The sequence below is a fragment of the Trachymyrmex cornetzi genome, unplaced genomic scaffold (assembly GCF_001594075.2).
Source record: "Trachymyrmex cornetzi isolate Tcor2-1 unplaced genomic scaffold, Tcor1.1 scaffold272, whole genome shotgun sequence".
In the NCBI taxonomy this organism is placed as follows: Eukaryota; Metazoa; Arthropoda; class Insecta; order Hymenoptera; family Formicidae; genus Trachymyrmex; species Trachymyrmex cornetzi.
Window position 1 is genome coordinate 1,021,604 of NW_017297394.1, and position 26,950 is coordinate 1,048,553.

Sequence of the window (26,950 nt, forward strand, 5' to 3'; positions counted from 1 at the left end):
CAGATTGCGTCTTGACGTCTTCAAAGGGTTGGAAGCTGCCGGTCGGCCGCGGCAGCCTTCCCTCGTTCTCGATTGGGAGGAGTCCTCTGGCAGGACGGTCTGCACTCTGCACGATCTCATCCACACGACGACGACGACGACGACGACCACGACGAAGACGACGGTGAGCGGGATAATCGCGGTGCCCGATGGATAGGTAGGGAGCAGAAGCGCAAACTGGAAAAGCATCAGCCGTCTTTATTCTTTTGCCGTAAAGCGGAGCGTGTTAATTGCGCATGGTAATTGCTGAGCGACGGGGCGGCTCGAATCGTTCACTATGTGTGGGGTATGTAAGCCTTGATCGAAATTAACAGGCTCTTAACCGAAAGCGCTGGTAACGTAAGTAACGAGACTAGGCGGGGCATCGTAACAGGATATCGTGCGATATCACAGGTTACGAAGAAAGCGAAGGAACAGGAAGATCTCTTCTCCACGAAAAAGAGCGAAAACGTCAGCGAACTCGTCAAGTTACTCGCTTCCATTTCGGAAGTCGCTGTCCGCTTTTTTTTTCGGACAATCCAACAAGTCCTCCTTTGTCCCGAGTCAGGCTTGCGTCGCTCGACGAAGACGGGCGTCCGAATCATCAATTTATTATAACGAGGCGCGTTCGTAGACATTTGTCAGAATATTACGCCGCGCTGTGGTCGTCGGCGATGCGCCACGACGGTAATAATTCTCGACCGGAGGGCAAACGCGAGGACGCGTTCACAGTAACGGCCTCGTTCGTTCGTTCGTTCGTCCGCCGCGAAACAAGTTTTTCGGTAATTTCGCCGGCCGGCTGTCCGCTCGCTGTCCGTCTTTGCTCGCCGCTCTGACAGCGTCCCGTTGCGGATAATCACTTCCTGGGCCTAATGGCCTACGTTGGAAAAAAAAGGCGTCCGAAAAACTCGCCGATTGTCCATGAGAAATTAATCAATATCGCGAGTACTCCCGCGATTTGTCAGAATCCGAAAGTACATCGGTTGTCGCGGTTACTTTGATCCCTGACGGAAAGATGGATGTCTTGATAGAGAATAAATTGCTCTTTCTTTCTAAGAACTGAATACTGAAACTATTTTAATGATAATAACTTAGAGTGTTTCGAATATACTACATTAACTATAGCAGTACGGTAGAATAGAATTGTAGAAATTTTCTTGCTCATTAAAACTATCCTAATCCCACACTTTTTTTTTGCGTTTAATGTTCAGGATTAGATTACAAAACTTCTCTTCTTTTTCGTATCGAGACCAGATTGCCGAACTCCTCATTGTCAATGTCGGAATTAGATGGCGAAACTTCTCCCGACGATACTCGTCGAAGTTTCAGTCCAATAATGCCGCGACGTTTTCCCTTGGTATAAAAAAGTTGCATTAACGATTCCCGGAGTTCTCTTGTCACACAAAAAATCGAGAGCTGCTCAAAAGGGCGGTTGAAGTCACGCCGTCGACAAATTAGCTGGCGAAGGGCTGCCGGCCATAAGAGGTATTCGAGGGGTCGCGGGTCGCCTATCGTCGTCGACGTCGTTTCAGGGAAACGCACGTGGATCAGGAGGGCCGGGAAAGGAAGCGACAGAGTGCATATGTCCGACGAGAGTACTTAATCATCCGGGGAATTTTTCCGTCGACAACTGATTAGCCGCGCTTGAACCGAATGGCTGATTAACACGTTTTAACGTGCCCTCCCTTCCTCGTGAAAACGATATGGTGGCGTCGGAAGCCACTTCCGTGACGAACTACGTTATTTTTATCGCGAACGTGAATAGGTATAAATGCACGGAAAGTCGTAGTCGCTGTGTCATTAGTGAGCTTTTTAACTGAATAAGGAAATTGAGGATCTTTCTAAGTAAGAAAGACTCTCCACAGAGATGTCTTGATAACTTTAACATGATTGTCCAATAACCATATTAGTTTAATTAAGATAAAGTGAATAATGTTTTAATTTAAGTAATATTTTTATCTTGAAATTAAATATGCAACTAGAAAGTATTTCATAAGAGACAAATATAAAAAATATACCTTCTCGATATATTTAATATTTTTATATAAAATATTTATAAATTTTTATATATTTATATAATTTATATATTAATTTAAAAGAAATAAAAATTAAAAGAAAAGAATTAATTTAAAAAATTGAGATTTATTTTATTATTTTGATAAAAAAAGAATCTTTATAAACAATTGGACGATTTATTCGCATTTTTTATTTCCTACAATGGTTAATAATATATGAGATCCGTATAATGATGACATCATATCATGTTGATCGTTTTTGTCACCCTTTTGTAGCGGACGGTCTTATTATGGGCGCCATTAAATTTCACGCAATTATAAATAATAAATTACAGTATATCGACGCTCGTGCTGATAGATGAGGATCCGGCAAAACGACGTATTACAATCAACGTATATTTATTATGCCATAATTAACCGGAAATTGTCGTTACGTTATTAACTAAATAATAATGATGTATCCGCGCGACAAATGGATGAGATGAAACGGCATCGCGTTATCACAATTATCATTAACATTTCCATTGCGTTTCTTTTCCCTATTTTTTCCGCCGTACAATCGGAAGCCGGTAACGATAAACACAGTTTGCAATTTTACATGCCCGATGCGACGTGTCTGCCGTAGGCAGATGTGTTTCGGAATTCGAGAATTGCTAATGCGACTGCGGCAAAATGATAAATCTTCGTACGTACGGAAACTTCATGCCCAGAATTTCTGCCGAAAATTCATTCCCTTCGTTATCGCAGTCTCGCGGTTGCTTTGAAACGATAATATAGGTATTACATATTTTACATTTTCGTGCAATGCGCAGATATAAATACCGCTGTCCACGCAACGAAGCAATAATAATTCTGGTAGTAAAAAAAAAAGAAAAAGAGATTATCTTCGAAGGACAGATAAGGAAAACGCGTTACGATTAAACGGTCTTTTGAATTTATCGTTTTTAAACCTAAATAAAATTATATCCGCATTGTTACGTGAATTTTTTAATTATTGACTAATATATCAACAAAAGTCTTTATAATTTGTATAATACTTGGTGTGTGTATAATTTGTACAATACTCGCGCGATAGGAATAATTTTATATAAATATAATAAAAATGTAATTTGTCCATGTAGTGAACTTTAAAAAAAAAAGATATCTATTTCTTTATTAATTCATATTTGGATCACACGACTGGGATAAGTTCGTGTTTTACGATGGCTATAAAATAAATGGGAATCCTCGAAGTCAAATGATAATTTTATAAAAATCGACATTTTCTTAGTAAGCTCGATAATTAATATTCTCTCCTAACAATTACGGCAATTGGGGCATCGCCGGCAGTGCATTTCTTGACTTCACGAAGACAGAAACACGAAGAATGTCACCTTTTTGTCAGCGCAAAACGATTTTCTCACGATGTTCATGTCGAGAGAGATAATTAAATCATGTCTTTGGGAACTAGCACGAGAGATGCGAAATTGGCGGTGCACACAAGGTGATTTTCGCGAGATAGTTTTGCGGTCAGCCTGGTCGCGGTCTTTGAGATTCTAATGATCCTCAAATCCTTTTTTGCTCTCTGCTGTGCGTTTACCTAGAATCCATCGTAAGATCCCACTGCGTATTACCTTACATAACACTTCGGTGAAGGTAGTTGCTCATTGCATATACGAAAATGCATTTGTACAAATGTATTAAGAACAAGAAAGAGTAAAGGAAAATAAATATGTCAAAATATTTGACGAGGAGCTAAAATAATAATCGAAGAGAGTGAAATAAAATAACTTAATTAAGAAGAAAATAAAAAAAATTATGTAAAATTTATATTTATGAGAACAAGGAAACTTAGAAAAATGTATAAATGCGCACGAAAATTTTTAAAAACCGCGTTTATCTCAAAATTGAGAAAATAGATCTTACACTTAAGTCATTTTTAGAAATAGCGTTTACGAGAATATTTTCTAATGTCGATTTTTTAATGGCAATGTACATTCAAAATTGAAAAACTTGTTGACATTTTCCTTCGATATTTTTAACAGGATCGATGATTTCATTCATTTTGAATACAGTCTTTGAATATAATCGAACCCTTCCGATTTGAATTATCAGGTGCGATTGAAATATTGTCGTATACTAATGAGAGAGTTTTCCACAAAACGTGGTATTATCGATTAAAAGGGCCGTTATTAAAATAACTTTTATGGAATTATAATTAACCCACGGTTTGTACCGTATTGGATGTGGCAATAATTATAGGTTGAACCGTATGATTAATCGCCGCAGGTGCAATAATTTATTGTCCCGATTACTACTACTTCTACTACTTCAGTATTAACATCTTCTTCATTCAGTGGTCACGGTGAACGATAATTGAATATTCGCTTTTTAAATTTAGAAGCATAACTTTATAAATAGAAAGAAATCGAATATATAAAAGGATAGTTTAATGGTCAAGAAGATGAGTGGAAGGTGCTACTATATGTATTTCTTGATACGTATAATGTTAGTCTAATTGTCGATCAATTTACTTAATTTCCAGTTTATCTAAGAATAAATATCATCGGATTATCGCCTCGTATATCAAAATCTTCAATTTTATTTGTAAACAATTTATATGTACACATTTAAATTTCCTTAGTAGAATGTACGATATTTTAATACAAGAAGTTAAATGCCTATAACGGTCGAAGCTGAATCTTTAATGCTTAAATAATTCAATGTGAATTATATATATTAGTATTTTAATATCATTTTTTTTAGATATATAGCACAATTACACAAGGCACGTGTATCGTATCGATGTGTATTATCCGTAAGGAATACTCTCTTTAGCAGATGATTTTGTGTATATTATTAAGATAAAAGAACTTTCCACCGAAGTAACTATATATTTGTTCTAACTTCGGTCAATTCTCGTCTTCCCTTTCGTGCACCATAAACACCCACAAGTTATGAAACAATTTCGCGGGGCTCTCTTCGGAATTTTCGCGAAACGCGAGCTTGAATCTCGCCGTCGCCGGAAAAGCTTCCTTTCTTTCTCTCTCCCTCTCTCTTTTTCTCTCTTTCCATACATCCTACACGCGAGGACAATTTTAAATATTCCCGTAAAATATCCTTCCGACATTTCGCCCCGATTAAATCCCGTATTCCACGCGCGCGAGCGTAGAGCGATCTAAAAAAAAAAAGAAAGAAAGAGAGAGGAAGAAAGAGAGAAAAAATGAGAAGGGAGAAAAACGAGAGAAAAGTTCCCCGGGACTTCAATCTCCCTCAAATCCGCACAAAGAGAGCGCAGAGCGGCAATGCCCGTCGTGCAAATGGCGACTCCGAATTCCCGCGCGCGTTCTCTCAAAGAAAATATATTTATAAAATTCATGTGCCCGCGTCGGCGATCCGCGCGCACCCCGGTTAATCGGTTTCCCGAGGACGTTGATCAATTTCGCCTAGAAAGAAGGTGAGGGATGGAGGAGCGAGGGGGAGAGAGAGAGAGAGAGAGAGAGAGAAAGAGAGAAGGGCTCTCGCCCTCTCGACGAGCAAGCGAACGAGAGAGAACTTTCCTCTCTCCATTTACGGCCTCTTCATCACCGCCTACCCTTTTTTCTTTTCCTCCTTCTGCCACCCTCTCTATCCGTCGTTCTCCACTCATCCCGCGTACGCCATCTCTCTCGCTCTTCTTTTTGGAGTCATCGAAAAAATACGCCCTTCGGGGTTAGAGCTCTCGTGGCTTCCGCCGTTCCGACAGAAAGAAAGGGAGAGACGCCGTTTCTCTTACTTTGCGTTCTCGCCCTTTCTTGCTCTCGTTCTCATCTTTTTTTTTTGCTTAAGCCACACGAAGCAAAGCTAAGTGCCCGAAAGCTCGAAACCCATCTTCCCTTTGCAAGTATTACGTGCGTATACGCGCGTAAACAAACGAGCGCTCCCGATGGATCCGAGATGGCATATAGATTCTCCTCTCTCTCCCTCCTCTCTCACCTCGTGCCTCCTCGACCTGTTACATGGAAAAATAAGTGCACGCAGCAGCACCTAGGCATCCAGAAGAGAGCCCTACGCTCCTCCGGACGCGCTCCGGCATCTCTCACCGCGTGTCTCTCCGGTCCTCCTCGTTTTTCCCTTCCTCCCTTCCTCCCTTCCTCCCTACATCCCGCTATCTTCGTCCTTCTGCACCCCCTTATCCACCGTCCTTCTCTTGCTCTCGTGGCGCGCGCACACGAGCAAGCGGTGTGTCTGCGTGCACGTACATTAGGTACCTGAGCGCGTATATATGGGTACCTATCTATAGGTACCAAATGGTAAATGAGAGGGTAGACGCGAGGTCCGGACGCCCGCAGCTAGCGGCGACCCAAAGCTTCGTCTACCGCGGGGCTGTATGTGCCACCGCACGTACCGGGTGGCCGAGAAACGTCGGCATTTTTTTTCTGCCGGGCGCCGGCAGCACGAGATACCACGGAACGGAGGGAAGAGAGAGCACAGGGTGGTTAGAGCTGGCGAGTGCGGAGTGGTTACTTGGCAAGGCCGAAACGCCCTGTAAACGTGAATTCCGCGAGTGCGGCAATTGAGCGCGTCAGACACGGAATTGCGACTTGCGACTTGCGGCGCGGTGGCCGCGGCGGAACGACGACGCGCAACGAAATTGAGTTGTTGGATAATGCTGATGAACGGCGATCCCGATGTGCGTTAATGATGCGCAATCGGAATGTTCTCACGTCGGCGTGCATGAGTATGCGAGATTCGTAGTCGGTCTGAACCGAGCTGAACATATATAAGTATAAGAAGAAACTACGAAATGAACGGCGTAGAAGAAGAATTGAAAGCGGGGTTTAACGGTAAAGGAAAAAGAAAAAAATTGAGTTACTGAAAAAAAAAAAGAAACACGTGCAGAAATATCGCTTATTTCAGAATTCTTGTCGTGCAATCTCAGTTGTGCTTTCACTTCGGGAACTCGTATTTCTATTACTTGTCTGGCGGACAATGTTACACGAAGAAGTTGAGCTTTTCTCGAATTCTTACGTGATTAAAATTATAAACCCTGTTATTGCTATGTATTACTGTAATCATAAATTTCGTAATTAATCCCGTAGTATAGTTGCAATAATATATTAATCACCTTAGCCAAAGTAATGTTGAAACTTGCTGAAGTTATCGAATGCATTTGAACATGTTTATCAAATTCCAATACGCTTACCGTCGTTCACGTAGCGTGAGTAAAATTAATAATAATTGATACGCGTATATAAAACTCCCTGCGTAATTCCCATCTCTTTTGCATCCACTGTAATTTATCGAATCGCTTCGTGATAGTGCAATGTGCGCCGCTTATACATCCGCAAGACACACAGAGAGTTACAGCTGGAAAATTTCGTAGAAAATCCGGGCTTCCGGTCACCGCATGGGACGCGGTCGCGCGGTTATGAAATCGTTAAGCCACAATACCCGATATTGGGGCAACTATTTGCAGTATTTACCGCGCGATGCCGAGCGGATGCATCCGGGATGCCAACACAACGGGACGATACACAACGCGTGCGTTCCGCGTGCGCAAATTGGCAATCGGCGCGCGCGCGAGCTCTCTCTCTCTCTCTCTCTCTCTCTCTCTCTCGCGGAAGCCTACGTTAAAACAAACAAATACGCGCGCGGGAGGGAGAGAGAGGGGCAAAATGAAAGGCGAGCAATTTTCGCGAAATCGCAAACGGCCCGCGCGCGCGGCCAGAGATGAAAAATTTTCTATATCGCCAACTATTATCGTCGCTTTAGCCGCATTCACGGCCGACGCGCGTTTTCAATCGCGCCGCCCGCCCCGGCCCGTTGAGTGCATTTTGTTCACAATTCCGCGAGCGGGGCCGGGGGCGGGAAAAACTGTAACGAGGGCACGGGGGACAGTACGAGGGGAGGGATGGAGAGATAGAAAAATTGCTGCGGCCCCGCGCGAAATTTCATATTTTCCCGCCGTACGATGGGCGATAATTCAGAGGCGTACCGAGAGGTGCATCGCGTGATAACGCGTACGCGATAACTCGAGGAAAATGGGGTAGAAACTGCGTTCCCAGGGAAAAAAAAAGGTCACGCTCGCGCGTACGCCGTATACGGGGTGAGCCCCGAAAATCGCACACCGGGGGACGCGGCCGTGTAATTAAATGCGTCCGAGCGGACCGCGGGCGTAATCGAACGGCCGTCCTGGGAGTCCGTATTACATAAAATGATTCATTTATATTTATATACGCTTTCGGCGTATATATTTTCCTTAAAAGGGCTCTCATTACGATTTCGATTAAGTCCGCGGCGGATAATTCGGCGGCAGATACGCGAAAACGAGTTTAATCGCCTTTTTGCTTACTATGTACGAAATCGTTGACTTCATTTAATTCACGTGAGTCGATGTAATTTGCAACAAAGAGGCGGTACTAAATGCACCGTACGAATTTTTCGAAGTTTATGCCTTTGCCGGCAAAAAATGGCTCTCGGTATAAATTTTCTACGGCGATACAAAAAATTGCGACACGAATATCGTCAAATCTTTTATGATTTCGCGAAATAATAGGAGACGTTGGATAATTTATTATTTCTAAATTACCAACTGGCTCACACATAATATTACGTTACACTTCCTTTTCTTTGAAAATTCGTGTGTATCCCTAAAATGAGAAAGAATACTCTCTTTCTTTTTCTTTCTCTTCTTCTATTTACCGTTATATTTCCTTTCTCTCTCTCTCTCGCAAGTTTACTTCCAATTCCCTTCATTTCTTCCGTGTCGCCCGAGAAATGCCAAAGAAATATTTCTATCGCGCCGTTCTCGTGTTAGCTTCGCCGTCGCAGCAGTAGCGGCGACGACGACGGCGTTCTCGTTTCGCGAAGGGCAATCTCTGCGAGAAGCCGTATACATTTTTTTGGTCGGTGGAAACCCCGGGAAATCCAGGCGCGAGAAATCCCGCTGGCTGTCGCCATTCCGCACGCACGTGCGACTCCGGGGGCTTTTCGCCCCGTGTAACGAATGGGGCCGTAGCCGAAGCTGTAAGGCGCAATCTGGCTGGCCGATCTTTCGCGCGCTGCGGGATCAGAGCCCGGTGATTCGAATTGATTAACTTCCTCTCTTTCCCCTTCCTCCTCCCGCACCCCCGCTTTCTCACTCTCTCTCTCTCTCTCTCTCCCTTCTCTCTTTTCCCTTCGCCCCAGGTGTAGAACAATAGTTCTCGTTCGCGAGGAGAACACTACCACGTTTCCACGCGCGAATCGTAATTCCTCCGTACTACGGGACGATTCGATTTGCATTTCGATACCCGGTCGCGGAGATAAAAAGCGACGGACCGACTGCCGTTGCTGCTCGCGTACGTCGTTTAGCCCCGCCGCGGTCGACCACGCCGATCTGCAATCTCCGTGTCCTCGCGTTCGTTAAATAAATGAAGATTGCGTCTGTGTCAGACGCCACGTATTAAATTACGGTGGTGCGGAATGAAGCCTGAGTTGCTACCATAAACCGTGAGGCCGTCTTCGATTGCGGCTGCTCGCGGGCCTGAATCCGATGATTCCGGGATGCTTGCTGGATTAAATTGATAAGCAATTTAATATTGATGCTCGTAGGCATCTTAAAAGGATCTTAATAATTTGATGCTGATAAGCATCTTAAAACCTGTAAATAATTGTGAAAAATTATTTTCAGATCTGCATCTACCTAAATTTTTAGGTAGATATATTTTGAAAATTTCGCGCTACTTCTCAAAGTAATTGATAAGTTGTTATTTCTAGCAATAATAACTACATACGGAAACTAGATACATACATATTATTTACTTGTTGAAGTATTTAAAAATTTAAATATTAGATACAAATTTGAAAATAACTTTTCACAATTATTTGCGGGTTTTAAGATGCTTATCAGCATTAGATTATTAAAATCTTTTTAAGATGCCTATTAGCATCAATATTAAATTGCTTATCAATTTAATTTGTGACGTTAGTACTTTAATTCTGCCATGATTGTGTATCTAGATTGAAAAGTAAATTTTGAGCTGAGGTTAACATATGTAATATATAAATTTATATCGAATTATTTTGACCAATTAAGGCCTTTATTTTCTATTCGTTGTGGTTTTAAAAGATACTTTGTTTAATATTGAAAATAATATTGTTTTACTAATATAATATTTATGTAAAGAATTCAAGCATGAGCAATGCTGCGAAGAAAGTATCTAGCAAAGTTTTTATATTTTCAGCAAAACCATTCTTTCCGTGCAGAGTTTCGAATCATGACACAATTTGGAGAACCTCACGTCACCACGTATGCATGTACTACAGGTATACTTTAGTCGAATCCGGAGCACGAATAAGTGCCTTTGCTACTATCACACCGTCATTATGTTCGCGTGTTAGGAATAAGCGCAGTTTAGGATGCGTATATATTCGCACACCTATATATATATATATATTTCCAGTGTTAGAATAATGTTCGCAAACGGTCGCCGAGAAAAACGTTAACACGCGATAAACGTTAGAATATATACCCCACATTAACCAACTGTGCGAGTTATTGCGCTACTAAATAATAAATTCAAGCCACCTGGCAGTTTCAATCGTATGAAAACACGATTTACGATGAAGTTTGTACGACGCTAGTCAGCTAAACACCCCGAAGACGCGCTTCGCGACCGTACTTCATAAAGCGGCTACGGATTATGAGTTAGGAGTCCACCGTGTAACGAGAACTATCGACTACTTTCCCCGCGTCGCGTCGTTCTCGTTACGCCTCCTCGCGCGACGAGAACGTAAAATATCTCGTCCCGCAATCTTGTCGCGGACGGCCAATCAATTTGCTTGTGGCACGCAGACGGACGAACGAGACCGGGGCCGTGCCGCAATTTGTCGACGGCAGGGTGTCGGGATCGACACCTGTTACGATCGTACTTATCGTGGATATTAAGTAGCGTGATGCACGTAGGCCGTAAAATTGTAGGTCGACTAGGTGGAATCGCAGGATGCCATCGACCGATCGCCGATAGTCAGTCGAAGGAGAGGCGAATTGTAATTAAAATGCGGGCTCGCAATCCGTGATGAGCGCTGCGATACAAATCTGATCGTACGGGATTGAATCAGATCGATATGCCGCGACACCTGTCCACCTGTCAGATTTTTTTGTTTCGTCGCACACGTGGAATAAAGCGAGTTTGCAGCATTCTCGCGTGTCGTCTTCTGGAATTGTGCACCGTCGCGAGCCACCTGAGAACGCTTATTACGTACGCTGCGAATTCATTGAAAACTGCTCAACGATGTGATTGACAGTTCTCTAAACGGATGGAAATCTCTCTTTCTAGTTTAGAAGCCATGTGATTTAAATCCTCTAGAAATTCCAATAATAATAAGGGCAAAAAATGCATGTCCTTAATACATAAATTACGTTCAGTGTGTTTTGAGTTTGTGTTATTGTGTAGGATGTTGTCAAGATATAAAAAACTTATCATCTCTTACAATAAATAATAATAATAAGCTTTATTGCGATGTGTCAAATAGATATTAATCAAATGTAGAGTGCTTTAACTTTTATACACACATGTGGATTCATTCGTATATTACGCATTTTTTTTCTTTAAAAAAACTAGAAACACCTCGCTAAATAATCGTCTCAATTCAGTCTGTCCTTCTTTTAATATACAACTTTGTGAATACTTTCTAAAAATATTTGTGTGTGTGTATATATATATATATATATATATATATGTTGTTAGAATCATTTAATAATTCTTGCATATCGCAAATTCATGAGTTACTAAAGAAAATTTAAAAAATTGAAATTTTCATTAGTAACTCATAGATGGATACCACACACGACTGAATTTAACAAAAATACATGCTGTCCCAAATTACCTACACTATCCCAAATCATCTACATTTGCGGTACTTGTAAACCTGATGAAAATTGACCCGAGACACGAACAACCTATTATGTATAGTAAAAAACCGGAAAATCATCGCGTATGCTAAGAGTTAAGTTTTATTGTTCCATGGAAAATTGTACAGACGGTGTGGCTTAACACCTGAAATTACACGAGACACATTAGCGTACTCTCCCAATACTCCTACAATTTCAGGTGTTAAGGCATACCTGTCACCATCTGTACATTGTGAAGGACAAAGCAAAGACTACTTCACTGTTAATAGTTCACAAGTTGCAATGAAAATCTACGAAATTAGAGCAAGTCGAAGAGCAACACAAGTGGTAATTATGAAAAATTTAATTTATTTAAGAAATGATTTACTTTCATTTAATTGCATTTTTTAAATCTTATATTGACATTTTTAAAATAATTTTTGTTTTTATTTTAAATAAAGTGGATAAAGTATCTGAATTCTCTCTCGATGGTTTTTAAGTTAAATTCGCCCAAGATCATTTGGAATTCAAATTGGCCGAAAGTGTTAAAAATTATGTAAAAGAGTGATAACACGAGCGATAATAAAGACGGCAGAAGTTTCAACGCTGCCTCGTGCATTAATTAAAAGCATAAGCGAAGCGAGGACCACCCGTTACATTCGTTTGTTTACGATCGCCGCTGCGAAATCGCGCGCTTTATCAATGGCCGAATATTATTCGTCCCTATTATCGTCCGTCGTTAATTCCCCATCGCGGCGGACCCGTCGTGGTAGCGAATTCATAAAAAGATATACGCGACCGATTTTCCATCAGCGATTTTTGCTTTACGGCCGGCCCGCGCTGTTATCGGGCACCACGAACAATAACAACGCCCCGTAAATAATTGCTAAAAACTGATAGCGTCCGGAACTTGCGTACGTAGGCGTAAAATAGTGACTTTTCCGGATGTCCCCGCATCTTTATCATCAAACGAGCAACCGTCAAAAACATCTACGAAAGAAGTAAAATAATGTTATTAATACTTACGTTTAGTGAGAAACTTCATATTGCAATTTCTAATAATTCGCATACAAAAATAATTACGACTACTGATATATTTTTACAGATAGCTTCATTAAAGTCGGACTTAAAAAAATTCCATTTTCTTGCGGCGAGAAGACATTTATCTTTCGTAATAAAACAAAAGGTTGGCGCAGGTTGTCGGATGACACGCGGTGTGGCATTTTTCTCCGGTCCGCGTTCCCACGTCCTTAAAACTAGCGCGCTGGCGACATTAAACGGCGCATGATTTATGTGGCGAGCCTAATATTCTGTGGCTCGACAGGTCGCGTTTACCTGCGAGGCAACGGACGACCAAGCACCTGTTATCGCTAGTCCAGTATCACTCGATACGATATATTATCAAATCTTGTCCCGTGACCGGAGGTGGTCGAAATGCCATTTCAGAATGGACGACAATTACGAGCCGCGCGTTATAGAGCCAGGCCAGCGCGAGCCAATGTGTAAATCAAACATAGGGTGTTGCGATACGTACGCGCGTACATTGTATGTATTATACTGTTTATCGCGATTCCCTGCGGTCGAGAGCATCCGGGAATTATCATGGACCATTCAGCGTATTGCGAAAATTCTCGAAGATCCACATTCTTCGAGGAAAATTCACCCTCGCTCGTATTCTCTACGAATTATTACTGTTGAAATAATAAGATGTTCTTTTTAGTCATCATAATATATATATATATAAAGTGACGAGAAAGGTGTCACTTGAAATATTAGCGAAAGCATTCTTTCGATCAATTATTAAAGCTTGAGTAATAACGCTTTGATATCGATAGATAGATTATTATTAAAGTTAGAGCGATCAATGTAGAGAAATAACAATTCCTCTCTTCCGTTTCTAACTTCCAGACTAGTTGTTCTATTTCGTTGTTCTACATCGCAGGTATTGATATATTAATAGAGAATGCAGCAACTACAAAGTTCGCGGTATCGACTGTACACGTTAGTCGTGAAATTTCGCGATGAGAGATCTTGCCTTCAAGATTAAATGAACAGATAATTTCAGAAAAGGAATCTAAATCGCATAAAACAGTATGATTTTCCAAAAGCAAAGATAAAGACTATAGATATCGCCTATTGATAAACATCAAAAAGCATTTTCTAATGCATCCTAAGACTCATCTCACATTTAATCAACTCGCAAAAACGATGAAATAAATAATTCATAGAAAAAGTGTTCATAATTATGCACAAGTATAATTTCTTTTACGTAAAAGAAATTTTGTTTTTAGTTTTCAGCGTTTGATGATCCGTCTGCCGACGTTAAGCGATTCGAAAAGGTTTTTTCTATTTTGTCGCGAAGTCACTCGACGTTGCGGTATTGGCGGGCATCTCCAGGGAATGTTCGCTCGCGCTAATTTGCACTCGCTCGCGCTCAGGTGCTCGTACAGGTGATCGCATTTCGTGAATCTGAGCGGCGGACACCCGTTATAGCGCGACCCGTGTTCCCGTCCACGAACACAGCCGCGCCAGGCCGCGGGACTATATCGGTGTAAGAACGGTCGGTCGATGGGATGAGAGAGAGAGAATCGTCGTCCGGACCCGACGTCTACCCTCCGAGTTGATAGGTTGTTCGAGCGAGAGAGCACAAGAGCGAAGGAGTGAGATGGACGGCGAGCGTGGAGAGGATACGAGACGCAGAAACGACACGGAAGAAGTGCAAGAGAGACGGCAGGAGAGGCGGTCGAGCGGCGAGATAGAATTAGAAGAGGACGTCGACAGACTTCGCCCGGCCGTTGGCGGAGGATGAAGCGAGAAGGGAGGAAAAAGGGAGTACGAAAGGGTGGAACCAGCGCGAACGAAACGAAGAAGCGCGAGTGCGAGTGAGAGGGATTGTGCGTGGATGCGTTTACGTAGGTATATACATACGCGTACACGCGTCTACACTCGGCGCGCCGCGCCGGTACAAATGTGCGTTCACGTGCGTGCGTGCGTGCGTGCGTGCGTGTGCGTGTGCGTGCGCGTGTACCACACTGCGGGTTGGAGGAGGTGGAGCGAATAAGAGAGAACCGTGTTTCGTTTCGTTCGGCTTCGGCTCGCGGCCTCGGCCCTTTCGTGCTCCTCTCGTCACGAAACTCAGAAGAAGAAGAAGCAGAAGAAGACAACGACGACGACGAAGGAGAAGAAGAAGAAGAAGAAGCAGAAGATCAGAGAGGAGGATATCTTTCGTGTACGCGCCGGAAGAAAGAGAAGAAAACTATCGCGGAGGGATGGGCCTCCACGTAGAAATCGTCCTACCGTGCTCTGCTACTACCTGCGATCCCGCGGTGAATCCGCCTTCCTTCCAGGATCCCTTCCTTCCTTCCTTCCTTCCTGACGTGCTTCTTCCTTCTTCGGTTACTATCCCCCTTCGTTCTTCTCGTTCACCATTGTCATCTTCTTGCTCCTCGGCGTCTTTCATTTTATTGTTCCTTCATACTTTTAGCGCAAATCCTTCAGCTCTTCGTTTTCCGACGTCTTTTCGCGAAAATCGTCGCCTTTTTCACGGCTGAGAATAGATACAGTTAAATCCCTTAATTTCGGTGTCTTTCTCTCAAGGTGCTGGAAATTGACATGAGTTGAAATAATCTTTTTGTATTTTCTACATTGTGAGAATGTTTGCCGAAAAGTAGAGAAAAGGAAGAGAAGGACGAAGCATATTAATTACATAAAATGTAATGAAACTATTTACATAAGAAAATATCTATAATTTATAATATTATTTTTTTATATGTCGCAATCTCCATAGATTAAAATCTTTAAAATCAATTATTAATTGCAAGTATTGACATTCTTAATTTTACATAATTACTGTATTAACAAATTAATTTTTTAAGTGTTTTAAAATGCTAATAGCATTTTTTACAGTGTCTTAAGATGCTAACATTATTATCAAATCGATGATCAATTTAATTTGTGAGATTATTATTTCAGTTTATCATTGTAAGTCTGACAGTCGGCGCGCAGTTTATATAAATAAAAGATATATTTAAAATTTAGAATTATTATTATTATTATGTCAATATCTAGTATATCAATTGTACTTGTCACTTTCTTACTTATTTGATTCACCTTCTTTTAATTTTTCAAATGTTTCTTTAGTTAAGCTATAAATTTCTTTAAAGTATTTTAGACTCTGAGTTTACGATAAGATCTTACACCTCATAGTTTTCATTTTTTTTAAATTTTTACTCGTATCTTTTTTTCTTTATCACGAATGGATAATTCTTCTGTCTAACAACACGAAACTCGCTCGTTTGTTCTTTATGGGTGTATTTAGCGTAAAGTTACGCTCTGCTAGAGATTTAATACGTTGCGGGGAAAGCGCAAAACTTCGCAAACTGTTCCCGACAGATCTGCCTTCGGTCGCGGCCTTTTGAGGCGGTTCTTCTTACGAAATCGCAGCCGCGCAGTGTTCTTCGTCTTTGATTTCAGCACGCGCTTCTTCTTAACTCGCTGCAAGATGAAACGAAAGGCTGCATACTTCAGCAAGCAATCGCAAGGGGCACTGTACAACTTTCTGTACTTTTTAGTTAGAAACTACTTAGTTCACGTGACACGTATTGTAACACTACCGTTTATAGCAAAATCAACTGACACTCTTATTCACCACAAACATATGATATTGAAATCGTACGAAAAAGGCTATGCAAAAATGTATAGTTTGCGTTTCTTGAAAATTTTTGAAATGTTAAAATTTTCATGGATGCATCATACTCTTTTTCATTTGATAACTCACCGCTTTTTCTTCTCCTTCGAAGCTTGTTTTCCGACTTCACGATATCAAGAACAACACGATTCGAAATACGAACTTGACTGTTTCCTCTTTTTTTCCTGCCGTCGCGCGTCGTTATATTTTCGTCTGTCGTTCTGTTACTTTCATTCAAGAATCCGATGCTCCGCGCATTTCGAGATTGACTTCCGTTCCTCTTTCATTCTTTATCTTTCATCAGCTTCGATCTCTATCGATTTCAATATTCCAGTCGAGCATTTCATTAGCCTACTATATCGAAAACCGCGAAAAGAATTCTGACACACGCACATACAATTGAAAACCTCAGCGATTTTTCTCTATATATTTTAATTAAAAATGAAATTTAAAATATAGAGGGAGGAAAATACTTTTATAAACATTGCATTATAATACGAATTATAATGAATTATGTAATACCTGGAAAATCATCCTAGAGATTTTCTAAGATATGATCGATCATTCCGCTTTCATGAAATAGATATCTGACATTTTTTAAATAGCACTAAAATTGCGATTGCATTTTAGAATTTTGAATGTCGTTTCGTTTATTGGTATCTTATAAAACACCTCTACTAATATTAAAGTATCTCATCAGCTGGAGATTAGCTTCGCGCAAAGTTCCGTACTATAGTCAGACTCGTGTCGTTCTCTCACGAATTCCGGGAGATCCGCCCGCGATTGGATGTCCCGTTAATCCCTCACCCTTTCTTTTCCCTCTTTTTTTATGTTCTTTTTTTTTTCTTTTACGTAAACGCGTTTCGTGCCTGTCGCCCAAAACGCCCCGTTACGTTCCACGAACGAAGCTCGTTCGCATGACGGCGCGGCTTAAGTTTCGCGTTACACGGCGGCGGCCTATCAAGATCAGAAAAATCGATCAGTCTATGAGAACGCTTCCAACTGCGAATTAAAATTGGCCGCCGTCCTCTCTGCCATAACAAGCAGAAGAGAGGAGAGAAGAGAGACATATATAGGGTATGTATTGGTATATTGCGGTAATAAAATTTGAAAACGATTTGAAGATTAAACATGCTTGACTTTTATTACGAAATATTAGAAAAATATTAGAGAGCCTCCTATATCGATTCTGTCATTTTAAAATTCAAAGCTGTTTGGAGATAACATTTCATTGTTCATTTGGCTCTTGAAGTAATATGTTAAAATACTTAAATTTTTAATGTTATAAAATAACTATATGATCAAAATTCAATTTAAAAAAAACCAATAAAACTATTCTTCATGGTTGCGCAAATTCAAATCCAGATCAAGATCAGACTAACAATAAGCTACATATCCGAATGATTGTCGCTTTATCAGTTTAAGAAACTTGTTGACAGTAACTCGATCCGATTCTAGAAGCGTGAAAGATATATCTTCCAAACGTCAAAAGTATATATTAATACTCTTTTTAAAGACGCGCTGTACGTGGATGTACGTTTTGGAAATAAGCTTCTCGACTCATAAAGGGAGGATGAATTACTGATCCGAGAATAATTAATTCAGACTACCGCGCCAACTCAAGCATACGTATTAGCAGACCTAATCGTTTCGCGAATCCACCTTCTCATTTCTCAAATTCCAAAAGCCTTGTTGTGCATCGCGCACTTTCGAGCTGCAGGTGCGATCGTATATAATCCGATCGATTAAATTCATACCGTGCCATTTCGCACATCGAATACAAACACTATGTGTACGTCAATTGACACTCGGGAAAAAATGAAGAAAAAAAAATATCCGTTTGCTCTTTGCTCCCTGCCGGGGGATCCGGGGAGAGAAGGGGAGGTGAGCTGATGAAAAAAAAAGAGACGCGCAACGAAAAGCGAAACTACCATGCGAGAGGGTGAGAGAGAGAGAGAGAGAGAGAGAGAGAGAGAGAGAGATCGTTCGGGATCGATCAAACAAATCGATCTAACGATCCACGGAGTGTATACGGCTTCGCATACTTCTCCTCGTTAATTGCCTTTTTTCAGCACCGCGTTTAGAGTTAGTCGGCCTAAAGAGACGAAGAAGAAAGAGACTTAGCCAGGAATATACGAGGAGCAAGGGAAGGGAGGGCAAGGCTGCATGAAGGCGCACAGGTTCGAAGGAGGGCAGGGCAAGATCGGCTGCTCGAGAAATAGTTTACGGTGCTCCCCGATCGAAGGGAATCGCGTGAAATCGAATTCGTACGCACGTACGACACGCAGGAACGCGAAAGGGCGAGAAGGGCGAGCGGGGGGGCAGCGGAGGTGGAAAAAAATAGAGAAAAGGAAGACGGGAGAGAAAACGAGGAGTGAACGGGTGAGAGCGAAGGAGTAGTAGGAGGGAAAGGTGTATTCGAACGATCGCCAGAACACGATCCGCGTTACTTTGAGAACGGTGATCGCGTCGGCAGCGCGATGACGGGGCTGCTTCTGATACCCGGCGAAAAATAAATGGCGCGTCTCGCCGCTCGCGAGCTGGCGTGATAAGCGCGACGAGGTGATCCGATCTCGTGCAAAGTGTCGGTTCGATCGCGACATTTCCGCGTTATTTCACGGCGTTGGAATTTAGCGTTTCGAATACGAGGCAGGGAAAAATGTTTAATACAACGAATACCGTCTAGAAAAGAAAACGTTATTATCGTATTTATTGTCAAAATAATTCAGGTGAAAAGCGAGCTTGTCTCGTGTAATCTTTGAAATTATGCGCCGTTCGTGTATAAATTATTTTAAGGTAAACACGTGGAGTAACCGTATTTTTCTATTTTGATTCTAAAAATAAATAAAGATTTTTTGTATTTTTTTTTATTTCCTTTACTGAAGTAGTTGCATGACAGAAAATAAAAGCAAGTGCCATCAAACGATAATATGGGAGGTAAGAGATTCGTGAGGAATGAAATAGCGATCTTCTTCTAGAGTATCGACACACACACATACACACGCACGCGCACGCACGCGCGCACACACACACGCACACACATACACACACACAAGGGAGTTTCGATGAAGAGCTTCCTGTCTCTGGTCCTCGATTTTCGAGGGCGATCGAAAACGCGTCAAACAGTCGGTTTTCTTTCTCTCTCTCTTTTCCTCTCTTTCTCACTCCGTCATCTCTCTCTCTCTCTCTCTCTCTCTCTCTCCTTCTCTCTGGATTTCGCCGTCGTTTTGTCCGCGTCGACGGCATGTCGTTAGGACGTCGATCGACAGTTACAACGGTGACGAACCTGTCAATGCAGAGAGCAAATAAACATCTGGAAATGTGGGGATTTGAAACTGGAACGCGTACGAACGGAGCGAAAATCAGGAAAATGCAAACGTCAGACGGAACTAAATATCCTCGTAGCGTCTGAAAAATTAGCTCGATGTAAAAATTAGAACAAAAATTAGCCATATGCTTGGATAAATTTTACAAAATTATATTATCCGGTGAATGGAATTACGAAGTATTTTAATATGTACGCTATAATTTTTCCATTTTTTATCATGTGAATATTGTTAATATTGAATTTTGAATAACGCAACATTAAAATGAAAACAATTTACAAACATTATTTTATATTTATACTTGTTTAGTTATTAAAAGTATGTGTATTTGTTTGACTAATTATTATCATATTGCAAATAACATTACATGTAAAACAATTGCGACCAAGTTTACGTCAACAGTCCATTAAATGAAAATTTATATAAATTTTGTGAAGCATGGATTCCAGAGGCAATTGTACATACGATGTCACAAATTGAAGCAATATTTGTTCCCGTTTGCGTTCACGATCGCATCATCGCTGTGAATGGCATTTTGTATTTTTTCGAACTATATTGCATTGTATCTTCGCATGTAATCGAAGCTCGTAGTGCAACAATTCGGAGAATATTAGGTAAACAGTGTTTGTTTATCCCGCGAAGAAAACTCGAAAACGCGGTATGCGAAAATATGTAATCTCGGCCGGATTTTGTTCCGGAGCCCGGAGCACTTTCATCGTACACGATTGCGTCCATGTTGATTTTCCAAGAAATGCGTTGCTGCGTTCCGTTTTCTCTCGTGGGGCTGTGTCAGCGGTAGAGGCTGAATTTTTCAACCAGGCCGGAAAATATTTTCGCTTGACGAATGCGCGGGGTAGCGGATATCTAGCAATTTACGACTTTGAACGATCACCTCTGATCGACATTCGGCTCGAGTACGCCGCATCGCTCGTCTGTCTCTGTACAAATTCGACTGTCCAGATCGGCAGAGAGATCTCTTCGTAGCGTGTGACACTGCACATTATTGGTATCACCAAAAATACGAGACGAAGGAATTTTTATAATACATATACATATTTTTTTTATAAGCTAAGTCTCCTATTTATCAATATTCATTACTGCTGTAATTTCTGTGTAAAAGTTTATTCTACACAAACGCAAAACGTAGTTCGCAACGCTTGTCACGATAACAAGAAGCTAATGGTACTATTGACCGTTCCTAATTGGCTGTCGCGACAAGCGTTGCAAATTATGTTAGCGACTTATGTAAAATAATATTAATAGAACTAAAAGAAAATTCTCCTTCTTGTTAGCTCTTATTCTTCTCGTTCCCATGTGATTTTACGGTAATAGTTGCGGTTTATTTCATAATAAGCATCTTTTGCATTTTCGCGACGATTTTCCATGCATCGATGTCTCGTCGATTCCTCGATCTTGCGAAATCGCAGTCGGCTGAATCCACCCTAAGAGAAAAATGTTTGGTATTTGCAACTATAATTACATATTACTATAATTATGATTATTACTGCTACAATAATAATAACAGTAACTATGTATATAGTTGGCAACCTAAAATGACTATATATATAATTATAGTTATTATAACCATAAAATAGTTGAAATTACCATAAAAATTATAGTCACTTGAATCATTTTTATGGTAATTTCAACTGTTTTATGGTTATAATAACTATAATTATAGTCATTTTAGGTTGCTAACTATACATTTGCTAGAACTATATACATAGTTACTGTTACTATTATTATAGCAGTAATAATCATAATTATAGTAATATATAATTTTAGTTACAAATACAAAACATTTTTTTCTCAGTGCACGTGTAAGAGGAAAATCGCAAAGCTCGTCACAAAACGCCGCCTCCGCCCAATCCCAAGTTTTTTTTTTCTCGTTCCTTCCTCGTTTCCCTTGCCAATTTCCAGCATTGCGTAAGACGGTCGTTCGGGAAGTCAGAGAAGCGATAACGATAATCACTGACTCAGACCCGCACACCGTACAGAAAAGAAAAAAAAAAGAGAAAAAGAGGAGTAGATGCGGTCTCTCCCAGGCTTCTCCCACAAAAATAAAAGCGGTAAATACCGTAAACCCGAGATATCGCAAGCCTTTCTGAGGATCCTGTAAAAGCAAATGGAATTCGCATGTGATTTCCTCCTCGCGGTGGCACGCACTTTAATTGCACCAAACAGCCGCTAATTATATTGGATTTATCGCGCAACGTATTGATATCCGTGCGAGAGATCGCATGAAATTGCTAAAGAGAGCGAGCTCAGGTGCGATGAATGAAATCTGCCACTGGGTGAATGAAGGCACGTTGACGACATTAATGCGGCAGCAATCGCAGAAATTTGGTTTTACGCGGCGATCGTAAACGCGCTTCGACTTTATAGCTTCAAAGGACCAACATGGTAAAATTTAATATATGCATCAAAATATTAACGACGCGAACATTGCGTTTAAATTTATTAATTGAATGTCGGCTTTTTGTCTTGTGAAGGAAGGAATAACCAAAGGCTTGGTTTTGTCAACAAAAATTAAAGAGTTTCGGCGCAACTGCTGAAATTCGCTGCGCGAAAGAGGTAGAATCTCGACGTTTGATTCGTCAGGGAGGCGTATCTTTCTATCGGCTGGTAAAACAAATATTTTAGCGGCGGAAGAGCCCTATACATCCACTAACTGCGTGAATACCGAAGCAACACATTTATAAAATCGCATTTTCCGAGGCGAAAAAGTAGCGATTTATTAACAACAGTCGTGCGCCATTCGAAAAACGCTCTGCTGTACCTGTTAGTTTCTAGAAACGATATCCGCGTTCAAAGGGATATTTGCGCTTAATTTAAAATCACGGTACGCAATATCGGCAATTAGCAGTGACTACTTTCGACCCCAAAGAGAGTCGTGAATTCAGTTACTGCGTAAATTTCACGTTCGTGCGATATTAAAATCAACGACGAAACAAGAACTGCCAGTATATTTTATATACGGCAAAAAACGCTTTTGCGCTACGCGAAATTTGATTCGCTCGGTAATCTTTTTTTTTTTTGGGCACGCATCAACTCTTAAACTGCACCTCGTGCGGTCAAATATGAATTCGTTTTTTTTTTGTTTTTCCATGTTTTTACAAATTTATGGAATTATCCATCCGTTCGTTTATCTATCTACGAAAATTGCGCTTCTATATTATTTTCCTATATTATATACACCACAATAGCGCGTTGCGAAAATAGCTCTGTTCGCGTTTGGAAAATGGATTACCGCGGACGGGGATTACGCGTAGGTATCATACTCCATCGCACTACTAATCTACCTCACTGGAGTCGACGTTCTCTTCCACAGCAAAAATAAACTGGCTGCGGGTTAAGGGTCAAGCACGAATCGGCAACTACCTGTAATCAGTAGTATGCGGCTCGCGCTCCGATTACGGGGGACACGGCGTTCGTGCGAAAGTAGTATCCACTTCCTGGCCGCGGAGGATCGATTTCCGGTATTGCGTAAGACGACGGTTATATCAGCGACCCTTTGAGGGAGAAAAAGAGAAAGAGAGGATAAGAGATATAATAATAATGATAATTTTTATCTTTCAATTGAATCACTGGCGGTCAGGTATCTTTAAATATAAAAATATTTTTTGGCCGAGCAATAAAAGCTCACTTGGAGGCTATATATACTATACATTTTATTTAAAAAATTGTTATTATTGTTTATAAAATCAAAATATAAACAAAATTGTTATTAAACCAGCTTTGTTGTTATTAATTAATTTGTTAAATTGTCATTTACGAGTTCCTTGAGGAAGCTCTGATTGAACAGAGAGAAGAAAAAATCTCGAAAAAGTATTCGCAAAATTCGCGAGTTATTTGGCTTCATCCATGATGATTTTCTCAGGAATGTCGGTGATCGGTTCCGCTTTCCGTCGTTGCCGTTGGTAAACGGCGATCCCCCTTTCTATTTTTTTTTTACTTTCTTTTTCTACAAGATGTTTCGCTGATTGCTATGCGGTAGGCATTTCTTGAATTTTCCATATCCAAGCTCGAAGAAAATTAGACAGTAATTTTACTAAAGAACGGTGAACGAAGAAGGGAGAAAGGAAGAAAGAGAAAGACAGAAGGAGAGAAAGTAGAATTTATCTTGTAAGACTAAGTTTGTCTGCACATGATACATAAATTACATCCGGTCAGTAATCAATCTTAAAAAATTGGTCTAAAGTACCAAGATATTTGATCACGCATATCTTGCTATCATAGAAAATTTCATCGAATAACTAAGTCGCTCCACTCGATGATTTTTTTCTTTTTGACGCAATAATCATTATTGCGCTATAACGCATATCTAATTATGCTAATAGTTTCCCATAAATGTTCTCTTTAGTTTTGTTCCAACGTTAGAGATCATTTGTTATTAACCTTTACATAGGTAGGTGGTCACAGCGCCCCATGTATAGTTATCTTAAAATCTCGTTCTGGAAAAAAAAAACTAGAAAAGATTATCGCGAAATTAACTGTATATTATTCTAATATATATAGTTTCTGATAGATTAAAATCTATTATTCCCTGTTCTTATTACATGTCCTTTTCAGTTAACCTGTTTCAGGCTTTAAAGTTCATTATTTTTACATTTCTCTATTACTCTCTCTTTCATAAGGATACAAATAATACAAATTTATACAACTTTATATATATTATTAAATATAATTTGTATGGGATGTTCTAAACATCCCACTTATCTACTTAAAGATTAAATCCTACTGAAATTACTTACTGAAATTACATAATCTTGCGTTCAAATTTGATTGATATGTACTAGAAGAGAACACGAGTAAGAATCGAAAACTAGTTGCAATATCAAGAACATGGTATGGACGTCTGCATCAGCCGATACGTATTGGTCTGTTTAATCTTAATTCGCAATAGAAACGTTAAGATACGGATATGGCAGAGCGGAGAATAATCCGAGGAGAGAGAGAGAAGAAGAAGACGTATAAAGGAGCCGCGATAATGAGACAGATATATCGTAATTGGCAGCGATTTCGTTGGCGGCTTCGCTCGACGCCTTCGTCTGGGACGGATTATGGAGATGCGCCGCTCGGATCCGCTCCACAAATAATTGCAATTACTCCGCGGAATCGACGTAATCCCGCCGCGTTGTTTCTCGCACTCCGCGCTTCGCACGCTGCGATTTAATGGTTTGCGCACACATTAAGATTCAATCTTCGTGGCTCGAATTAGCGCGTGTATCGCGACGTAGCGGATTTCTCGCCGGGATTGCGAATTTTCAAGGTTCCTTAGCATAAGCTAACCGGCAAAAATTGTTGACACGCGGTCATTAAACATTTCCAAGGGATACAGTCGTTAACATCCATTATACAGATAAAAAGGGACATTCTTGAAAAATCAATAACCGTAGTATTATCTCGTGTTATTTCCGGAAATAGGAATCTAATGTATGAAGGAGGAAAAAAGCGGAAAAAGCACCCTGTTTTATTCATTATTCAAACGCAGTTGCATACGTGCTCTTATTTTCCCGTCGGGGATTCACTTTCCAGCGAAGGAGGTTCATTGATCGACATTGAATCTCCCGTTTCGATTCTCCCGATCAGATTTTCTCAGCGAGAGCATAACAATCGTGCGCGCGGACGCGCGCTGATTAGAATTATTCCGGATCCGGAATGCATTCCCATTCTCGTTCGCCGATTGTTTCGTGATGCAACCGATTTTAACGCGCGGGATTTTTCCGGCTCGCATAAATCCTAGTGGAACTTAATAGTTTACGCGGCCATTAGGAGGAGATCCGATCGGATCTCGCGCGCCGCGAATTAACACGCGTATCGCGTTGTACTCGTAATTGTCCAGGCGCGATAAGAGACGGGTAGGCATCGTAATTAATTTCGTATCCACGATGTTACGCTACCTTTTATTACGCCGTGATGTAAAAAGAGGACCGCGATGTCGCGCACATGATTTGCAGTTTCATTTGCGAGCAAATGATACCCGCATCCTCGCGATATTAATTGATGGCAACTTCTTATTTGCTCTTCCAGTTGCCCCGCATTTCGTCCCGCCGTTTTCCAAACGGAAAGATGCCTATTACTTTCGCGACGTAAATTAATTTCTTCATTCCAAATGTGGTAGCAACAATATTCCCAATTCTTCATTAATAGGGAATGAATTAGAGTATTGAATAGAATTAATCATTTAAAATTAATTTACAGAAGAATAAGAATAAAATTGGCTTCAAAAAAAATTTAAAAATTAATTTATCAACCATGACGATGTTAAAATTTAAGCAATGGAAAAAAATTGCAATTATATAAAACATAATAAAGTCTACATGTTTAACAAGGCAAAACAGAGTTTTATCTTTCATAAATTCCAATATACTTCAACGTAGACACTTTTCTATTGAACATAAAATATAAAGAGCCTTCAGCCACGCGCAAGGTGTTTTTTGCGAATGTTATATATTTAAAATTCTTACGTTACAGATACAAATTATACACGTTTCGGCCTATATCAGGCCATCTTCAGTATACAATATAAATAATATAAAAATTGTTCGCAGTCATAAGATTAAAAGAATTGAAATAAATAAACGATCAATGATTCTTAGTCATAAGATTAAAAGAATAAATTAACAATAAATTTTTGTTCAGATTACAACTACGCTTATGTATGCTGCCAAAAAATCTTTATTTCTATTTGAATAGAATCAACAATTTTCAATTTAAAAGGCTCTCATTAAGACGATCTTAAAGAGAGCCTTTTAAATTGAAAATTCTTGCTTCTATTCATCTTAACGAGAGACATTGAAAGTTGTGAGAAACGCCAGATTTCCAGATTCTAATAAGAGTAAAGGATCCAAATTTTAAAAATTAGCAAAAACCGATTAATTTATATATATATATATATATATTTTATAGACGTACCTGCGCTTGTCACAACGATCCTTATTATTCTCCATCAATATTGATGGAGAATAATAAGGATCGTTGTGACAAGCATCTATTGAAATCGCGCGAATTTGCAAGCGCGAGGTAGTAAAAAATGCATGATGCGTCTCACAGGATCGCGTTGCCG